The sequence below is a fragment of the Enhydra lutris genome, unplaced genomic scaffold, assembly GCF_002288905.1.
Source record: "Enhydra lutris kenyoni isolate GAN:26980312 unplaced genomic scaffold, ASM228890v2 scaffoldscaffold1, whole genome shotgun sequence".
Classification (NCBI taxonomy): Eukaryota; Metazoa; Chordata; class Mammalia; order Carnivora; family Mustelidae; genus Enhydra; species Enhydra lutris.
In genome coordinates, this window is record NW_019154085.1 from 24,061,001 (window position 1) to 24,079,805 (window position 18,805).

The 18,805-nt window shown below is 36.8% G+C and overlaps 1 long non-coding RNA gene across 1 annotated transcript in view; it reads left to right on the forward strand.

The window, feature by feature from the left end:
- Positions 1-13,777: 13,777 nt before the first annotated feature.
- LOC111142651 overlaps positions 13,778-18,805 on the forward strand; it is a 21,627-nt gene continuing 16,599 nt past the window's right edge. Inside the window, exon 1 of the long non-coding RNA XR_002640280.1 lies at positions 13,778-14,133. This is a non-coding gene — a long non-coding RNA (uncharacterized LOC111142651). The remainder of the gene's footprint in view (positions 14,134-18,805) is intronic.

The following is an 18,805-nucleotide window of genomic DNA, read 5'->3' on the forward strand; positions in this document are numbered from 1 at the left end:
GCGGAGCAGAGAGCCCAATGCGGAGCTCGATCCCAGGACCCTGAGATCATGACCTGAGCCGAAGGCAGAGGCTTAACCCACTGAGCCACCCAGGAGCCCAGAAAACTTTCTCATTTAAGAAATGTCTCCAAATAGAATACACATTGTGAATAAGAGATACAACCAACTGTATTGCTGCTATGTATTAGATAATTGTACCTACCTAGCTTTGGCACTTCAAGATCCCATCATACCTTTTGAAATCAGAAAGTGCATTTCAGTGCTGGTACTTCTCACTATCTTCCCTGGCCTACCCAGGTCAGATTTTACAGTGCTATTCAAGGATGTTAGTGGCCTCCTCTCATGCATTGCTCAATGTCTTGAAGGAGGGGATATGCTCTAGGCCCTTCTGAGGAACATCATGGGAAGACGGATATGTGAGACACAGATAATGTATGCACAGTGACATTCCCCTGTGTCTGGATTATTTTCTCTACATCATGCAAGGGAAATTCTGGAACGTCACCCTCAGCCATAATCCATCACCAAGTCCAGGTTTAAGTTAAGCCAACAAGCTAACTTTTAGATTTAGCTATTGGAGTTTACACATTAAACTTGGAATTTCTTTTTTTTTCTTTTTTTAAATTTAATTAATTTATTTACCTGACAGAGAGAAAGCAGCACAAGCAGAGGAGTGACAGGCAGAGGAAGAGGGAGAGGCAGACCCTTGCAGAGCAGGGAGCACTATGTGGGACTCCCCACCAAGACCCTAGGATCATGACCCAAGCCGAAGGTAGATGTTTAACCAACTGAGCCACTCAGGTGCCCCGAAACTCAGAATTTCTGACAAGTACATCATATTGATAACTTTGGTCTGAGCCAATGTTTATTCTATCCCACTTGACCTAACATTGTTAGAATCATATTCCTCAGAAATGTGTCGATAGAAATAGCAAAATCTCACAGTTTGATAGATATGGTCAGATTTTGTACCTTCCTCTAAGGCATGCTTGGATTTGATTGTGGTTATGCATCTGGAGGCAATGAAGCCTATTGGAACATATTGAAAATAGACCACTAATGAGGTTATTACAAGATTCTCACACAAGGAAATGCTTGTCTTCTCAGACAGTAGGGGCATAATCGGCTTTGAGGGCAAGGGTGGTTCAGGGAGATTTGACAGCTCCAAGTCCTCATATTTGTCTGACCACACCTAGACATGCTCACTCCATGTTTTAAGGTCCCTTTCATTCCCAATTAGATTCTAAGTTTCATACAAAATATTTGGCAGGGCTGTGAATCCAAGGTATATTTTAATGCTGTAAAACACTCAATACTCAATTGTTGAGCCTAGTTCCAGGCATTTCTGCTCTAGAGTTAGCTAAGATACCATTCAAAATACATTTCTTTTTTTTTTTTTTAAGATTTTATTTATTTATCAGACAGAGATCACAAGTAGGCAGAGAGGCAGGCAGAGAGAGAGGAGGAAGCAGGTTCCCCACTGAGCAGAGAGCCTGATGCAGGGCTCGATCCCAGGACCCTGAGATCATGACCCACGCCGAAGGCAGAGGCTTAACCGACTGAGCCACCCAGACGCCCCCAAAATACATTTCTAAAGAAAGACAAATTTTACTACTCAAGAACTTTGCTGAAAGAACTATGTACTAAAAAAGAAATTGAGCTGAGTAAAAAGGAATGGAATTCAAGTAGACATTTTGGGCAAAGACACAGGTAAAGACTTAAGCAAATCAAATCAAACACTAAGTATTATAAAAAGACTAATACTTTTCAGGGGACAGTTCAAAGCAAAGAAGACCTAAAATAACTGATGTGTTAGATTTGATTTCATCCAATACTGTCTCACTCTATTCTTCACATGCATGGGAGGAATATATTTCTCCACCTCATCGTTGATGTTGGACTTGGACTTGTAACTTGCTTTGGTTAATGGAATGTTAGCATACGTAATAAGAGAAAAGGCCTGAAATGTGCATTCCTGTTGCCTTGCTCTCGCTTTCCTCTTTTAACGAAGTGAAGAGTGTGCTCCAGGGAGCCACTGGTTTGCGGAAGACGAGAGACATCTGAAGAAGATCTGGACTAATACATAGTTTGGACCCAAAGTTTAGTCCAGCCAAATCCAGCCTAGTTCAGTCACACCCACATGAGACGCCCCAGTGAGGAATGATTGCTTATGGTTGAATGCTCCTGGGATTTTGTGGTTATTGGTCAAGCAGGAATGGTTAACTGATACAGAAGCTACTAATAAGGATGTATAAGCAGGGAAGATTGGGTTTAAAACATTCTAAGTCTCTTGAATGGTTTGGGAGAGGAGGTACTGGTTAATCTATTTTAAATTATTATTGCTCTTTTTGAAAGAAATATGGATGTTGTACAAAATTCAAATATATAAAGGTATGCAGTGAAAATGATTTTCCTTCCCATATTTACTCCACATGTGGTGCCTATTTCCTTTCCCCGGAGGTAACCACTGTTACCAGCTTCTTAGGGATAGTCCCAGAGATGTTTTGTACATTCGTTCATTTGCATATGTGTCTGTGTATGTGAAAATAGTAACACATTACTACATAACTCTTCCTTTCTTTTTCTTATTAAACTGCATAATTGGAGGTTGTTCTGTATCAGTACATATTGGGATGCTTTTTTGAAATAAAAAAACATTTATTATAACCTACCATTTGAAGTAAACTAAATTAATTTCATTGGTGCCCTCTGTATAATGATTACTTTTAAATTTTCTTAATCAAGTAAGTATTTTAAGTAATAAGGATAATCATTATACACGTAGAAATAAAATATATAAACTTCTAAACAAGTTACAGAAAAACAGGGAGATGGAAAAATCATTCTCTCATTAAAAGGCAGTAAGCATGAAAAAAGGAAGAAAGATAATGTGTAGTAAATGGAAACATAGTACATACAGTAACATAATGTAGTATAATACTATAGTAGAAACAAATAAAAAAACAGTGGATACAACCATCATAACCTACACTAGCAAGTTGAAAAACAAAGCATTTAAAGCTAGATTTTTTTTGAAAACCAAAATGCTGTTTATAAGGGATTCATTTAAAATGTGATTGCATGAGGGCACCTGGGTGGCTCAGTCAGTTGAGCGTCTGCCTTTAACTCAGGTCATGATCCCAGGGTCTCGGGTTAGGTCCTACCTCGGGCTCTCTGTTCATTGGGGAGCCTGCTTCTCCCTCTCCCTCTGTTTGCTGCTCTCCCTGCTTGTGCTCTTTCTCTCTGTGTAAATAAATAAATAAATAAAATCTTTAGAAAAATAAATAAAATTGTGATTGCACAAAACATTCACTTAAAACATGACTGATGTATAGAGATAGAAAAAATATCACAAGATAATTACCAAAATTAATCTGGCACAGGTATATTAATACCAGAGAAAATAGACCCTAAGGAAAAATAATTATTATTGATAAGGTATATATTAATTACAAAGTTACAATTCACCAAAAAGACAAAATATTTCTGAGTCTCTAGGTGTAGGCATATAACATTGCCTCGAATATATAAAGTAAAAAAGGACAGAATTATAATAAGAAATTGGCAGAGCTACCACATAATTAAATAATCTTTTTTCCTCTTTAGGGAGAGAAAGCATGCACAAAAGTGGGTTGTTGGGGCAGGGAGTACTGGGGATGGATAGGGGCAGAAGGAGAGGGAGAGAGAATCTTAAGCAGGCTCCATGCCCAACATGGAGCCACACAGGGCTCCATCTCACAATCCTGAGATCATGACCCGAGTAGAAATCAAGAGTCCCATGCTTAACTGACTGACCCACACAGGTGCCCCCATAGTTAGATAATTTTAACACTTTGCTCAAAAGTCAATAAATTCAAGCTAAGCAAACAATGGTAATGATAAAGAAAACCTGAATAATAAATTTAGAAACCTGAACTATTTGTCAATTATAGACTCGTAAAACAAATAGAGAATACTGTCTTTTCAACCACATATTGATTATAAAAATAATCCACAATTAGGTTCAGAGGAAATCTCTATAAATAACAAGAAATTAATATCATGTAGATTGCACTTTCAGATCGAAATGCAATTAATTTATAAAATAAATAAGGAAAGAAAGCTTATAGTCCTATCTTGGCAAACTAAAACCTTAAAATTCTAAGCAATTGCAGATCCAAAAATAATTAAAAATGTAAATTATGACATTTAGAAGTAGATTTCAGTGAATGCATTGTATTAGACATTTGCTGGACCCAGTTATAGAAGTTCTTAGACATATTTAGCTCTTTGCATAAATACCTAAGGGAAGACACAAAAGATGGAAAAAATAGTGAGGTAATCACTGAACTTAGGGAGTTAGAGTAAGAACAACAGAATAGAAGCTAGACAGTAGAGAATAATAAGCCAATGTAAAGATTGATGAAATAAAATATAAATAATAAAGAAGATCTATAACATGAAAACTAAGTGAGAGTGGCAAAATTTATTAAGAACTAAAACAACCAGTATTAGGAATGAAAATGGGGATATAACTAGAATAAATTAATGATGTATATTTGTCATCTACATGAAGGTACAGTGGAAAAATAACCCTACATCTTATCTTAGATTCTTTTACGTTGTTCATTTGATTTATGTTTGTTTTGAAGCTATGAAGAACTGTCAAATTCTCTTTCCATGGCACTGCCTCATTGCCCCGACAAACTATCAGAAAGGCTTTTTGGGCACACACATTAGTGCTGTCTTTTGGTATACCTTCAAATACAACTTTAATGTAGTGTTTTGGGGATTCTATATTGGCCTAGGGACAACTGGGAAGTGATTGAATTTTGTGTATGTGCAGGAGATACTACTTTTTCCATTCTGGGGTCTATATAATCTTCCATGATGTCATTTTTCCACTGTTGAAAGACTAGTTCATTGACAGCCATTCTCAGATAATTGATTTTGCTTCTCCATTTACCAAAGACTTATCTCAAAGAATTCCACAGTTGAAAATAAAACAATAAAGTGGTTCAAAACTCGTCATAGGTTAATGTAATAACTCCTCTAAGAGTATTTGCATATAAAAATGAGATAAATTTTGCTTTAATGGAATTATAGGCATCAAACATAGTTAAATGGACATATATTTTTTGATGTATTGAAGTTTTAAGTGCTCAGAAACTTTAGGAAATTTGTTTTAAATTAAGATTGGCCTTGTAAAACTGATGTAATGCAGTTCTAATGTAGTGTTTCTACACTACACTCCAGGTTTTATGACTTACAAATACATAGAATTTATTCTTGGAAGAAATTATAGATGAATGAGCACAAATCCACCTACATAACTAAAAAAGTAGCAAGTTTAGTCCCTATTAGAAATCAAGATCTGCTCCCTTTAGGTAATCTCCTGGCTGGCTAATGTAGAAAAAGGAACAGCCAGAACCAGTTTGGGCAAGTCCAAGTGCTATGTGAGTCACCAGAAGCTACAATGCTAATCTTTTTTTTTTTTCTTTTTTTTAAGTAACTGATTGTTTTCCATTCAGGTTTGTTCCAGGGTCAAACAGAGTTTCAGCATTCCCAGAAGAGAAATGGAACTACCTCCTTGTTGTTGAACACTTTGTCTTCATGTCACAAATATTCATGCATATATTCAACCAACTGCTATTTCCTGACAGGATGGTGTTTCAAGACTATTTTTTCTATTTACATTTCACATGAAGAAAAGAGTACTGTTCCTTGAGAAAGCTCTTTCTTCATTAGGGCAGGTTCCCTATCCAATCATTTTGTAAACTGTGAAATAAAGAACAAGACTAAATAATGAAGCAATATTTGTGCAGTAGAATAGACTATCGGAAATTTCACTGGAGGTCCATGACAGAACTGAAATAAACACTTGAGTATCTACACATATGGAATATTCCATAGCTTGAGAGAATCATATCCCCTAATTTTTTTTCTGCTCTATAATGCATTGCTGCTACTTTTGTGTTAACTAAGGGACAGTAGTAAAATAAATGTTTAAAATGGAAGAATATAACTGCATATATTTCTAGCTATAGGTAACCTTACTTTTGGTATTTAGTATCTCCCAGCTACTAAAAACGCATCAATGTGTAATTCTCACACAACCATCATCATCATCTTCATGTTACAGACGGGGGACATGAGGCTTAAAGAAGTTAGGGATCAGGGCTTCCAGAATGACAAGAACTCTCTTCCAAGCAAATAAAAAAATAACTGGTGTATGTTATGAAAAACATTAATTTAAACCTCTGGAAATTGTCCCAAGAGCATACAGCAAATGGGAAAGCATTTATTCAAGAAAGACCACTAAATCTCATTAAGAACAATGAGTTTCGGTGCCTGGGTGGCTCAGTGGGTTAAGGCCTCTGCCTTCGGCTCAGGTCATGATCCCAGGGTCCTGGGATGGAGCCCTGCATCAGGCTCTCTGCTGGGCAGGGAAACTTCCTCCTTTCACTCTCTGCCTGCCTCTCTGCCTACTTGTGATCTCTGTCAAATAAATAAATAAAAATCTTAAAAAAAAAAAAAAAAGAACAATGAGCTTCTGTAACATTTGAACCATGACCCACTCCATTACGTGGCTTAGTGTTGTAGAAGCTCTATGCCAGCGTGTGCATTTAAGATGGGAGTTGCCTATTTCTCCAGCTCCTTGTCCAGAGCTATAAATCTTACCATAAGGAGCTGGCTGCCAGAAGTTCTTATTTCTCCAAGAGCCATATTGTAGAAGTAGGCATGGCTGAGAGGACTTCCCTCTCTACCCAGCCCCCATTTTTAAAGCAGAAGCCCTGCTCCAGGGATGAGAGATTGAGAACATTGAGGCCCCAAATATAAACCTTTCCCTTCCCTCCTCCCCTTCTCCCAGCTCACTCGTAGAGCTGAAGTTCCATGTTGAAAGAGTCAAGCCAAGAAGAGCTGGAGCAGTCACCACTTACCCCTGTGACTGCTTGTAGAGCAGAAGTATCCCTCCTGGAAAAGCAAACCCCCAATCCCAGCTCTGGTGTAGTCACTCTGTCCAAGGGGTAAGGCAGGGCATAAAGAGGAAGAGCTCTGCAGTTTTACCTGAGGACACAGTTCCAATTTGAAACAGAAAGAGAAGAACTCCGTACCTAAGGGTGTTGTCCTGCAGAATGGTGATCCTGCTGGAGAGCAATTAAGAAGCTGGTAGTTCTGATACAAATAAAATTGCAGAGTAGTTAGAAGTTCACTAGACAGAACCAGTTGAAGAGAAAGCCAAAAAAAGCCTTCCTGGGATCACAGTCAACTGCAGAAGTCAAAAAGGTTGGGCACATAATGTAGGCAGCACATACTCAGGAAAAATCAATCTCAATTGCTTGGAACAGGTGACTCCTTTCTTTCTTCTATTTTGTTACTCCATTCATTCTTCAACTTTTGTCTTCTTTTGAATGGAAATAACAATAACTATTATCCTATGCCTGTCTCACCATTGTATTTGGGGAGCAGATAACTCCTCTTGCTTTCTAGATTCACAGGTCCAGACATAGAGAAAAATTTTGCCCCAGAATGGATCATACTGAACATCTTAATCACATTTGATTCAGGTGACTTAGGTGATTAGTTTTGGGACTTTCAAGCTAGTAATATTTAGATGATATTTTGGACTTTCAGGTGATGCTATAATGGGTTGAGACTTGAGGGGATTTTGGAATGAGGTGAGTGTACTTTGCATGTGAAATGTACTCAAATCTTTGGGGACCAGATGGCAGATTGTGGTAAATTGAGTAATGGTTCCCACAGAGATGTCCATACCCTAATCCCTGGAACCTAATAATGTTACGTTATATGGCAAAAGGACATGGCAGGTGTGATTAAATTAAAGGTCTTGTGATGATGAGGTTCTTCTGGAATGTCCAGATGGAACCAAATGTAGTCACAAGGGTCTTCATAAGAAGGATGCAAGAAGATCTGGGTTGCCTAGATGGCTCCATCAGTTAAGCGGCTGCCTTCGACTCAGGTCATGATCCCAGGGTGCTGGGATCGAGTCCTCCATCAGGCTCCCTGCTCGGCGGGAAGCCTGCTTCTCCCTCTCCCACTCCCCTTGCTTGTTCTCTCTCTCTGTCACATGAATAAATAAAGTCTTTAAAAAATAATAAAAGATCAGACAGGTTGATAAGCAAGAAGATGTATAGTAGAAGTAGAGACTGGAGTGATGGAGCCACAGCTCAAGGAATACGAGCAGCCTCTAGAAGCTGGGAGAAACAAGAAACTGATTCTCTCCTGGAGCCTCCAAAAGTAACCAGCCCTGCTGTCATCTTGACGTTAGTCCATTAAAACTGATTAGAAAATAAATTTGTGTTGCTTTCATCCATGAAGTTCATCATAATTTGTTACAGCATCTGTAGGAATCTCATAGGCTAAGTATGTAGGAAATTATGAACGAGAATATAATTGCATATTTCTTCTCCTTTCACCTCTCGTATGCTTTTAAAGGAATTGCATAATACAATAGAAATATAACTGTATTGGGGGTCTAAACAGAGAAATGTATTTGATAATAATGGCCTAAAGGAGAAGGGTGTGAACAAAGCTATATCGGAATGAGGAAATAACAATAGACAATAATGTACATCTGGTAGAAAAAATGAAGAGAATCTCAAAAGATAAGTAGAAAAGTTAAAATTACAAACTCTTTAATTACAAACTAGGTTTCTTTCTTCTCTACGTTTCTTTAAAATATATAAGGGTATATAAAATAATAATTAGAACAATGTATTGTTGCATTTATAACAAGTATAGACTTAATATGTATAACAGTAATAGCACAAAAAAAGTGGAGAGAGAACTAAGCTACATAAGAGTCAGATTTTTAGATTTCATCGAAATTAAGTCAATATAAATCTGAAGTAGATTCTGAAAGATACATTTTGTAGGCCCTAATGCAACTGCTAAGAAAATAACATACACATATAATTAAACACATCATTGAAGGAATTAAAATGTTCCAGTGGAAAATGCCCACTTGCTGTAAAAAAGGTAATAAAAGAAGAATATAGGCACAAAAAAAAACCCATGAGATATACAGAAACTAGAAAAGCAAAAAGACAGATGTAAATCTAAATATACCAAATAACTACATTAAATGTGAAGGTATTAAACAATCCAGTAAAAAAAAAAAAAAAAGAAGGAAAGAAAGAAATAGTAAAATTATATTTAACAGAAAAACAAAAACAAAAACAAAATCAAACTATAAGCTGTAGGAAATTCACTACTGGAATAGGAGATACTATTTGGGTTTAAAAATAAAAAAAATACGTTGAAGGTAAAAGAATGGAAAAGATATATGCAGTGCAAGCAGCAACCATATGAAAGAGCTGGAATGGCTAGAGTAATATCAGACAGAATAGACTTTAAAACAAAATAGGGGTGCCTGGGTGGCTCAGTGGGTTAGGCCTCTGCCTTCAGCTCAGGTCATGATCCCAGGGTCGTGGGATCAAGCCCCACATCGGGCTCTCTCAGCGGGGAGCCTGCGTCCCCTCCTCTCTCTCTGCCTGCCTCTCCGCCTACTTGTGATCTCTGTCTGTCAAATAATAAAATTTAAAAAATATATATATGGCTAGATATAAAAATGGGTTCCAAAAAAATGAAAAAAGGTTCAGTCTTCTAAGGAGATACAACAATTGTAAACATATATGTATCTAATTGTTCTAAATACACGCATCAAAAACTGACAGAATTGAAGGAAGAAATAGAAAATTCAACAATAACGGTTAAAAGCTTCACTATTCCACTTTCAATAATGGGTAGAACAACTAGACAGAGAATCATTTAGCAATAAAAATAAATGAAGTACTGATCATGCTATTAATTGGGCAAAACATGAAAATATTATGTAATTGAAAGAAGTCAGGCACAAAAGTTTACATGCTATAGGACTCCATATATATAAAAAAATAGGTACACTTGTTGAGACAGAAGTCAATGCTTGTTGCTTGGGGCTATAGGGTTTGGGGTGTTTCAGGGGGAGTAATGAAGTGATTGCTACTAGATTCCTTTTGAGAGTGAGGAAGATGTCCTATGAGACCTGCATGACTCTGTGAATGTATTTAAAAACCTTGGATTGTGTACTTTAAACGGGTGAATTGTATAGTAGGTGATTTATATCTCAAAAACGCTGTTGTTTTAAAGGAGCCCCAGTTGGAACAAGGGTTGGCAAACCAGCCCGCCTGCCAGTTCTGTTCCTTTGCCTTTTTTTGGGTATAGAATGTCAAGTTACAAACATTTTAGTTCCTTTTAGGAGTCGAAAAAAGTCAAAAGAAGAATAGTACTTCATAACACATGTGCAAATTATGTGAAATTGAAATGTCAATGTTCATTAATAAAGTTTTATTGGAATACACACATACACACACAAAGATAAAATAAGATCTCTAAGGTTATTTAAATAGCAAATGGCAGAGTTGAGTTCAAACTCAGTTGGACTGAATTTAGAGCCCTGTAACATAACCACAACAAAAATCTGTTAGGCACAGAATAGAAATGAGACTTGACTCAGATATATTCTGAGATTGAGAACCATCATCAACCACCATCACTTCTGATGTGTATTGGGAAAAGGGACGACAAAATGTACCTAAGCATTGACTAGCAGAAATTTGTGTGAAAGAGGAGGCAGGATAGTTTTAATGGTTTTATTTTCTACAAGGAAATTCTTGAATTAAAGAGGGAGCCAGTAAGGCTCTTTAACATACTGACCCCATGAATACACAGAACGGGAATACCCTTTACTGTGGAAGGTTGCTATGCAACTGTATCTAGCTTTCCTTTTTAACGTTGCTCCTTCATGTAAGGGATTTTTGCATATACGTGAACAATTATGCACCAAATATCACGTTCTTTGTTTTACTTAATTATGCATGTCTCTTCTCATCTCTGTTCAATGATGTCAAGTTGGTAGCTTGAAATCAGATATAGCAGGAATATTTACACAATGAAAATTGGAGGGCTGTTTAGCAAGTGTTTACCAGCACAATACTTGTTCAGGACAATGACCTATAAAATGCATTACTCGCCTTTACAAACACCTTGCATAAGCTCTTCTCATCCTTTCTTGCATCTTCCTCCATCTTTGTGTGGGGATGTGATGGTGCTGCTAAAGCATTCTTTATTTTTTATTTATTTATTTTTAATCCCACGAAGGTGGGAGGAGACTGTGTCCTTGCTGCCTTCATAGAACCATATGATTTGTTGGCTGATGCACTTGGTCTGGAAACCATACTTTGAGAACCACTATTGCTTTGGATTTTTTTGTCGTTGTTGTTATACTCAGCTGAATCAAGTTATAGTTGGTACTGTTAGGAAATTCTGGTGAATCAGAGAAAACAAGCCTCATCCGAAGGCATTCCTATTCAATTTTTTAAAACACTGGGCTGAGCAATAGCACAGTTGATAAGCTCCCTCAGCAAACTGTGGAACAGAGAGGGAACTTCAGCTCTGGCTTATCTGCAGCATTCTACTGTCAAGAATGGGTATTCCCCACTGCAGGATGCAGAGAAGACCACGTGTGTATGAACAACATTTAAAGAAGAATAAAGATAGCTATTAGGAAAATAAGTTGAAATAGTCACCAGCATGGAGATCGTAGCAGACTCCGTCAGTGTACCCCCAGAGCTTGCTTGGATCTTTTTTTCATTCCTGTGCACACTAGCTCCACACTAGCTCCACATTAGATGTGTTCCATGCTTAAATGATCAGCACTATGTCTCTTTGTTGGGGCATTGGCCTTGGGTCGCTAGAACTCATTTTGCTTCACTTTGTTAGAAATGCTGGGGGGGGCGGGGCGCATGGGTGGCTCAGTGGGTTAACCCTCTGCCTTCTGCTCAGGTCATGGTCTCAGGGTCCTGGGATTGAGCCCCACATCGGGCTCTCTGCTCATAGGGAGACTGCTTCCCCCTCACTCTGCCTGCCTACTTGTGATCTCTCTGTCAAATAAATAAATAAAATCTTAAAAAAAAAAAAGAAATACTGGGGAGTTTTGTATCTCCTGAGGGGTGATTCTTAACCAATGATTGACAGGTGCAGGAGAATAAATATTCGAGCTACTTTGTGTTGGTCAAGATAACTCTGAGGTGTGGCCTACACTGTCTTTAGACACCCTTTGTGGGACAAACTTACTCTTCATGAAATTTTGCTTGATAACATATCCCTCCTTAAGCACCTAGCTAGTCCCATTTCCCTACAACCCTCATGTTTTTTTCTGGGAAAGCTTCCTATTAATCACCTTCTCATGAATCCTCATTTCAGAGTGTTTCTGGGGAACCCAACTTTAGACAGAGGGAAGGATTTCAATCTTCTCAGAAAGCAGTAGAAGAATAAAAGGAAGGTCAATCATCCTGTTCTAGCTTCTCAAATTTGAGCTTTCTCCACTGACATGTCTCAGATATCCAGATGTGCTTGGCAAGAAAATTGACTCATTTTTGGATACCCAGGTTCATTTAAGTAGTTGGAAATACATATCTGGACTCCAGGACAGAGGTCAGACCCGGAGATATATTAAATTAAAACAAGCTGGGTTGTCAAATCATAATGTATGAGTTATGCTGATTTACTTTTCTATGAACTACTTTGTCCATCCTCACCTAATTTTAAAATTCAGTACAGCTGTGGGTTTCATTAAATGTTTATGATCCTATTATAGGATATATTTTTAGCCTTAATAAAAGGAAGTTGATAAAGCTTCATTATCTGTCGTTTCAGAGGAAGAGTAAAAAATCTAACATCTACCAAGTGAGTCTATAATATGTCATCATAAATCTTCTATTTCCCAAGCCTTTGTCTCTCTTTGACATCAAAGATAAATGACTATTACTAGAATTAATATCTCTTAAATATATCATGATTCTTCAACATTATTAGCCAAAAGGCTGTTATGAAAACTTCACTAAAATAGAATTTGATTTTCTTTGTATGAACTATAAGGGTTACTGTGAATTTTTAGTACCCGTAGTGGAAATGTCTTTCATATTAACTCAGCAGGATTTCTTAAAGGAATAAAATTATTTTATACACGAGAAAGTACAAAATATCGTGGCAAAATTATTCTGTTTTTTTTTTAATCTTTTGAAAACGGTGATTATTTAAATCACTTAGCTAGAGGAAGTTAGTATTACTTTCAGACTCTGAATCTTGCTTTAAAGTGGCACAAGCTTGGAAGCAAAATAATACAACTTCATTGACCTAGGGAGAGCTCTTAAGAAACATCCTTGAGATATTTGAACCACGCCTATCTCTTCTACCAGATGCAAAGGATAATTTTAATGTAAGTTTCTCTGTACTATTGTGAGTTCCAAACGTAATTTCTCTCGAAACGTGTGTCCATGTAAAAGCTCCTTTTGCAGTTGCTATGGAACTGGTTTCTGACACTTACATTATTAAGGCTCATTTTGGATCAGAAGGGAATGCATCTGTAAGACATTGAAAACTGCTTCCATAATTTGGGGCTGAGGAAGGAAAAAAAATGGAGAGTGGCAGAAAATGAAAGAAAGTATTTGTAAGTATTAGTTACATGAAAATTCTATGTTTTAATGGTAGTTATGTCAGCAAAGCAAGTATTATATTGGATTATTTCCCATATTGGCATCAATGAAAGATATTTTCAGTTCTGGAATTATGAGATTTTTATTGTAGAAATTATGTTATAATTTAGATATATAGTCAGAGCCTAACAATACTGGCCTAATTTAAGTTTTAGAAATTTGCTCTTTTTTTTTTTAAGGTATATACCAGTGACAACATAACTGGAAAATAATTAAAGAATGTTTACATTCCTTATTTATTTAGGAATTTTTTTTTAATGTTTTCTCTACTCTTTCCTACTATGAAAAGCTTGTCTGTGACAGAGAGATGAATGCATCAATTCACACTAAGATGAGAGTTATTGACTGTGGAAGAGCTTATGCCCACATACAACACCATGTAAACTGTCCACCAGTCCTTCCCCTGACTTCTTTTTATTTTCACTCTCCATAATTTTACTCTTCTTCTGACTCTCCTACTTATTTTTTCTATTTGTTTTGGAAGCTGTCTCAAACTTATTTCGACATGAAATTGTGTTATGAATACATAAATAAAACTAACTTGAATGAAAAAGGAAGGCTGTACAACAAGTAGCATCATCTTAGTTTTATAAAGGTAAGTGACTTGCCTCCACATACTAGCGGTTTTTATAGCGGCAAATTAGGACCTAGAACTCAAGCACTTCCGATTCTGGACATATTCCCTTCAGTGGAAACCCCCTGGCTTTTCTGAGGACATTTATGAAGCCAATTTAATTGTAATGACCATAATATCAAGTGTCTTCATTTCTTGTTTTAAAAAATAAACTGTTCACTTTCTGAAACATCCTTTTCCAAGTTTGAAATCATAGGTCTTAAAAGTAGGTACTTTTTAGTCTGTTTTAGTAAGTGATTTTGTCCTGCCTTGAGGATAAGTCCCTTGTGGGATATAACAAAGGTGAATCCCATCACATTAGGTGGCTGACAAGGAGGAGACACTTGTTAAAGTAGTTGGCCACCATTATGAAAACCCAGGGGAGAAATGCTGAAAAGAAATGTTTTTTTTTTTAATGCTGAGATCATTACTTTTCTTTTTTTTTTTTTTTTGAGAGCGAGAGTACATGTGTGTACCAGGAGGGGGAGGGGGAAAGGGAGTAAGAACCTTAAGGGGGCTTCAAGCCCAGCATGGAGCCCGAATGGGACTAGATATCATGACCCTGAGCTGAAATTAAGAGTCTGAGGCTTAATTGACTGAGCCACCCAGGTGCCCCTATTTTTCTATTATGTTATTGTCAAGACATCCCACAAGACCCTGTTTGCAAATTTTTATTCTCAGAAATGATGTATATAATATGCAATGAAATTTGATTTCCTTTGAGTTTATTTTTTACCTTTGAGTTTTATTTTTAATATGACATCAGATGCCGGAAAGGATATGCATTGGGTTATAATTAAAACTATATCAACTTCAGGAAACTTTAGGTTTTCCACAGTCTTTAATTTTTTTCAGACTTCCCAGTTGACCATTTTGACCTGCTGATGCAAATTTTTGTCATTAAATTACAGATTTTGAAAATGTTTCTTCATAATGCTCTGGGTTTTTTTTTTTAAGTCAATGCTTACATATAAAACCAACTTTTTTTTTTAATGAAATGTATCAGTAAATTACACTTATGGCAAAATACAGGCATATCTTGGAGATATTGTGGTTCAGTTCCAGAACACTGCAATAAAGCAAATATTGTAATAAAAGAAGTCAAATGACTTTTTTTGTTTCCCAGTGCATTTAAAGTTATGTTTATACTATACTGTAGTTTATTAAGTGTGCAATGGCACTACACCTAAAAAGATGTAACAAATCTTCATTTAAAAAAATTAAAAAATAAAAATATTGCTAAAAAAAGGCTAACCATCATCTGAGCTTTCAGCAAGTCATGATCACTGATCACAGATCACTAGAACAAATGTAAAAATAATGAGGCAGTTTGGAATATTGCAAGAATTATCAAAATGTGACACAGAGACACGATGTGAGCAAATGTTGTTGGAAAAAATGGGTCCAATACACTTCATTTGCTCCACTCAGTGTTACCACCAAACTTTAATCTGTAACAAACAAAAAACCAAGGGAAAAAAAAAAAAGACCAAAACCCACAGTATCTCTAAGCCCAATAAAATGAGGTACGCCTGTAATGAATTAAACAACCACGGGGAACTCTGTTACCTTATCAAATACAGTGTTACTAGAATGGGAGAAGAAATCTGTTGTATTTCCAATTCAGGAAAAGAAAAACTACTAGAGAAAAAGGGCTATATGCTTTCCCACTGAATGCATATTTTTCCTGTTGTTAAGATTGCTTTGAGAACCAGTATTCTATTTTTATTATTCTCCTTTTGCCTACATTTGAAATTTTTAGAAAGGATTCTTCATTAGAAATGCTACAGAATTTTTATGTACACTGTTTTCACATGTATTTTCCAGAACATGTGCTGTCTAATTACAGTAGAAGTTTTTATGTTACAAGATCTAGTCTTTCACCCATTCTGAATCTATCACTATGGATATAATTGAAACAACTATAGCCTTAGAAACTCAAAATGCAAAATGATAAAGGTGGGTATTTTAAATATACTACCTATTAAATTGGGAGAAAGATGTGGGAGAAAGATAATTAATATAATTAAATTTAAAACCAAGTGTCATTTTAACTATTGATCACTTGCTGAAAGCATTACTTTAGTAAAATAATTTAAGGAACCAAGATTGTTTAACTATAGGCAGATCATTTAACATACACAAGTATCATCTCTTCAAAGGTAATATAAAGGGTTAAATTAGATGAATTCCAAAATATCTTCCAACTTTAACCTTACAAACGACCCTTCTTCAGTATTTTCACTTTAAAAGTAAGTATTATAAGTAATAGGAATAAAAATATGGGGTATACTCCTCCCTATATTTGTCAAAACCTAGTATACTTTTGAGGGAGGTCTGTTAGATTAACTTGCTCAGGGCATCTTTTTAAAATTTTTTCCCCTGTACATTAACTAAAGGCCAGACTAGGTAGAAAACATGATTAATCAACAAAATGAAACTGAGATTGTGATATGAAAGTAAATATGATCTGAGAGGTGAGAAAGGATGGAATTCACTACTGGAAATGCACCATGAAAGGATGTCATCATTCTTGGTTCAAAAGAAACAGAACTGTTATTATGAGAACAGAGTGTAGCTGTGTGCCAAAAAGATATATTCCTTCATAAAAATCTGGAGAATTGAGGAGAGTATTTGTGTGAAGATAAAAGAAGATTAGAAATAAAATTAGGTAGTGCCATAGCATAGTGGTTACAAGGCTGAACTTGGGAGCTGGATTGCCTGAGCTCCTACCCTGAACATGGTACTTACAGTTGGGGTCCCCAGACTATTTAATCTCTCAGTGCTTCAGATTCCTTGTCTATACAATGTGGATTATCATTGCCCTGAGAATTATATGAGATTAAACATAAACTTCCTGGCATAAAGGGGGTACTCAATAAATATTAGCTATCATCACTGTAAGATTATACTACAAGGACCTGACTAAAGAAAGCAAATAAATTAAATTCACCTGGTAGGAATGAAAAACTAGGCTTCAAGTACACATTCAATTGAAAATCTCACTCTTCAAAAGCAGAGCATTTGATAAGTCCTTATCTCACTTGATAGTTTCATCCAGTAAAAGGAAAAGAAAGTTATTAGGAAAATTGGTGCTAGGGAACTATGCATTTTGCATACTGGCTGTGTTAAAAAAAAAAAAAAGAAAGAAAGAAAGAAAGAACAAATTGTTGAGAGAAACCAGTGTAACTTCCCGGGAAATTACTGACAGGATCAGATTTTAAATTGGTGAAACACGAGAAGAAAGGCCACATATTTAAATATTATGGTGATACTGACTGTCATGATAATGTCAGAGGTGCTAAAGTCTAAAATGAACTGTGATGTGAAAAATGTTAAGGTTAACAAAAATTTTAAACTATGTAAGAGGATTTCTAGGGAAGCAGAATTAATATATGCGATGTATATTATTTGGCAAAGACTACTAATGAGCAAAACTCGAATCCTGCTGGTGAAGAAGGTGATCAAACCCAACTGTTATTTGGTAGAAAAAGGACCGGACCCGTACCCCTCCCAGCTGAAATTCAAAGTTATTGAAATTTGTTAGGATGAGCTGAGGTAGGCTTGACTTCAGGCTTATAGCATATAAGGGCAACTGTTCCCTAAAAGTTGGAGCTCCTAGGCTGACCCCAACACCAGGTCAGGTGAGTGAATTTGAATGATGATTCTGAATGTATGAGGCAACGGAATCCACCAGGAACGGTGAACAAATACTGTCCCTATTAACCTGGGGGCAGGTTATGTGAGGCAATCCGACAAGCTCTCACACTGATGACCCAGGCAGAGGGTAACCATGGGAAGAGAGTGTTGACAGTCAAGGTTTCAGAAAACTTTATAAAGGGCAGAAATTGCACTTACATTGACCTGGTGAGGTTTCAACAGGCAGGGAGAAGATGCTCTAGCATTAGCCATAGGCAAGCCAAAGAAAGTAGAACTTCTGCTAGCCGGATTTCATGTATGGCCCCTGGGCTTCGTGTCTGGTGACCCCACCAGTATCATGGTCTGGTGTCCTCCTGGGTTACCCATCAGGAAGTGACCTATGATTCCTCCAACCTCCAGGGGGCAGGTATGAGCTCTGGCTCAAGTGCTGAGAGAGTAAAATCAAGTCTGACCCTTTAGATATATGAATAAGCATGGGCAGAGGAGAAAAGAGGTTCAACTTCCTACTAATCAAGGTTTTCGTAGCCTGGAGCAGCGCCTCTGCAACTTCTCAAACAGCAACCTTTGTAAAATAATAAGAATGAATTACTTGAAAGATGCAATTTAAAAAGATACATAAAGCCCTAATTTTTGAGTTGGAATTCAATAAACGTAATCAGAACAAACATAACATAGGGAAAAATAATTACAGATCATATAGGTTGCTCACCGAAAGGATATGTTTGTGGGTAGAGGTGATTAAACACTTAACACATTGAACCAGAGCAGTGAACGACATCTTAGCCCAGGCCTCCCTCCCTCGGGACACACGGTAGGTTGAAAATGACAATATATAAACAGGGCTGTGAAATAAACAGATGACACAATTTAGGCCACCTCAGGCTCCTCCTGGCTGTCCCAGGACTGAGAAACTGTCCCCTCTAAGCCTGGGGGACAAAATGAGAGGAAGCTCTTGCGGTCTCATAAAAATATACCGAAAGAAAGCTCCTCTGGC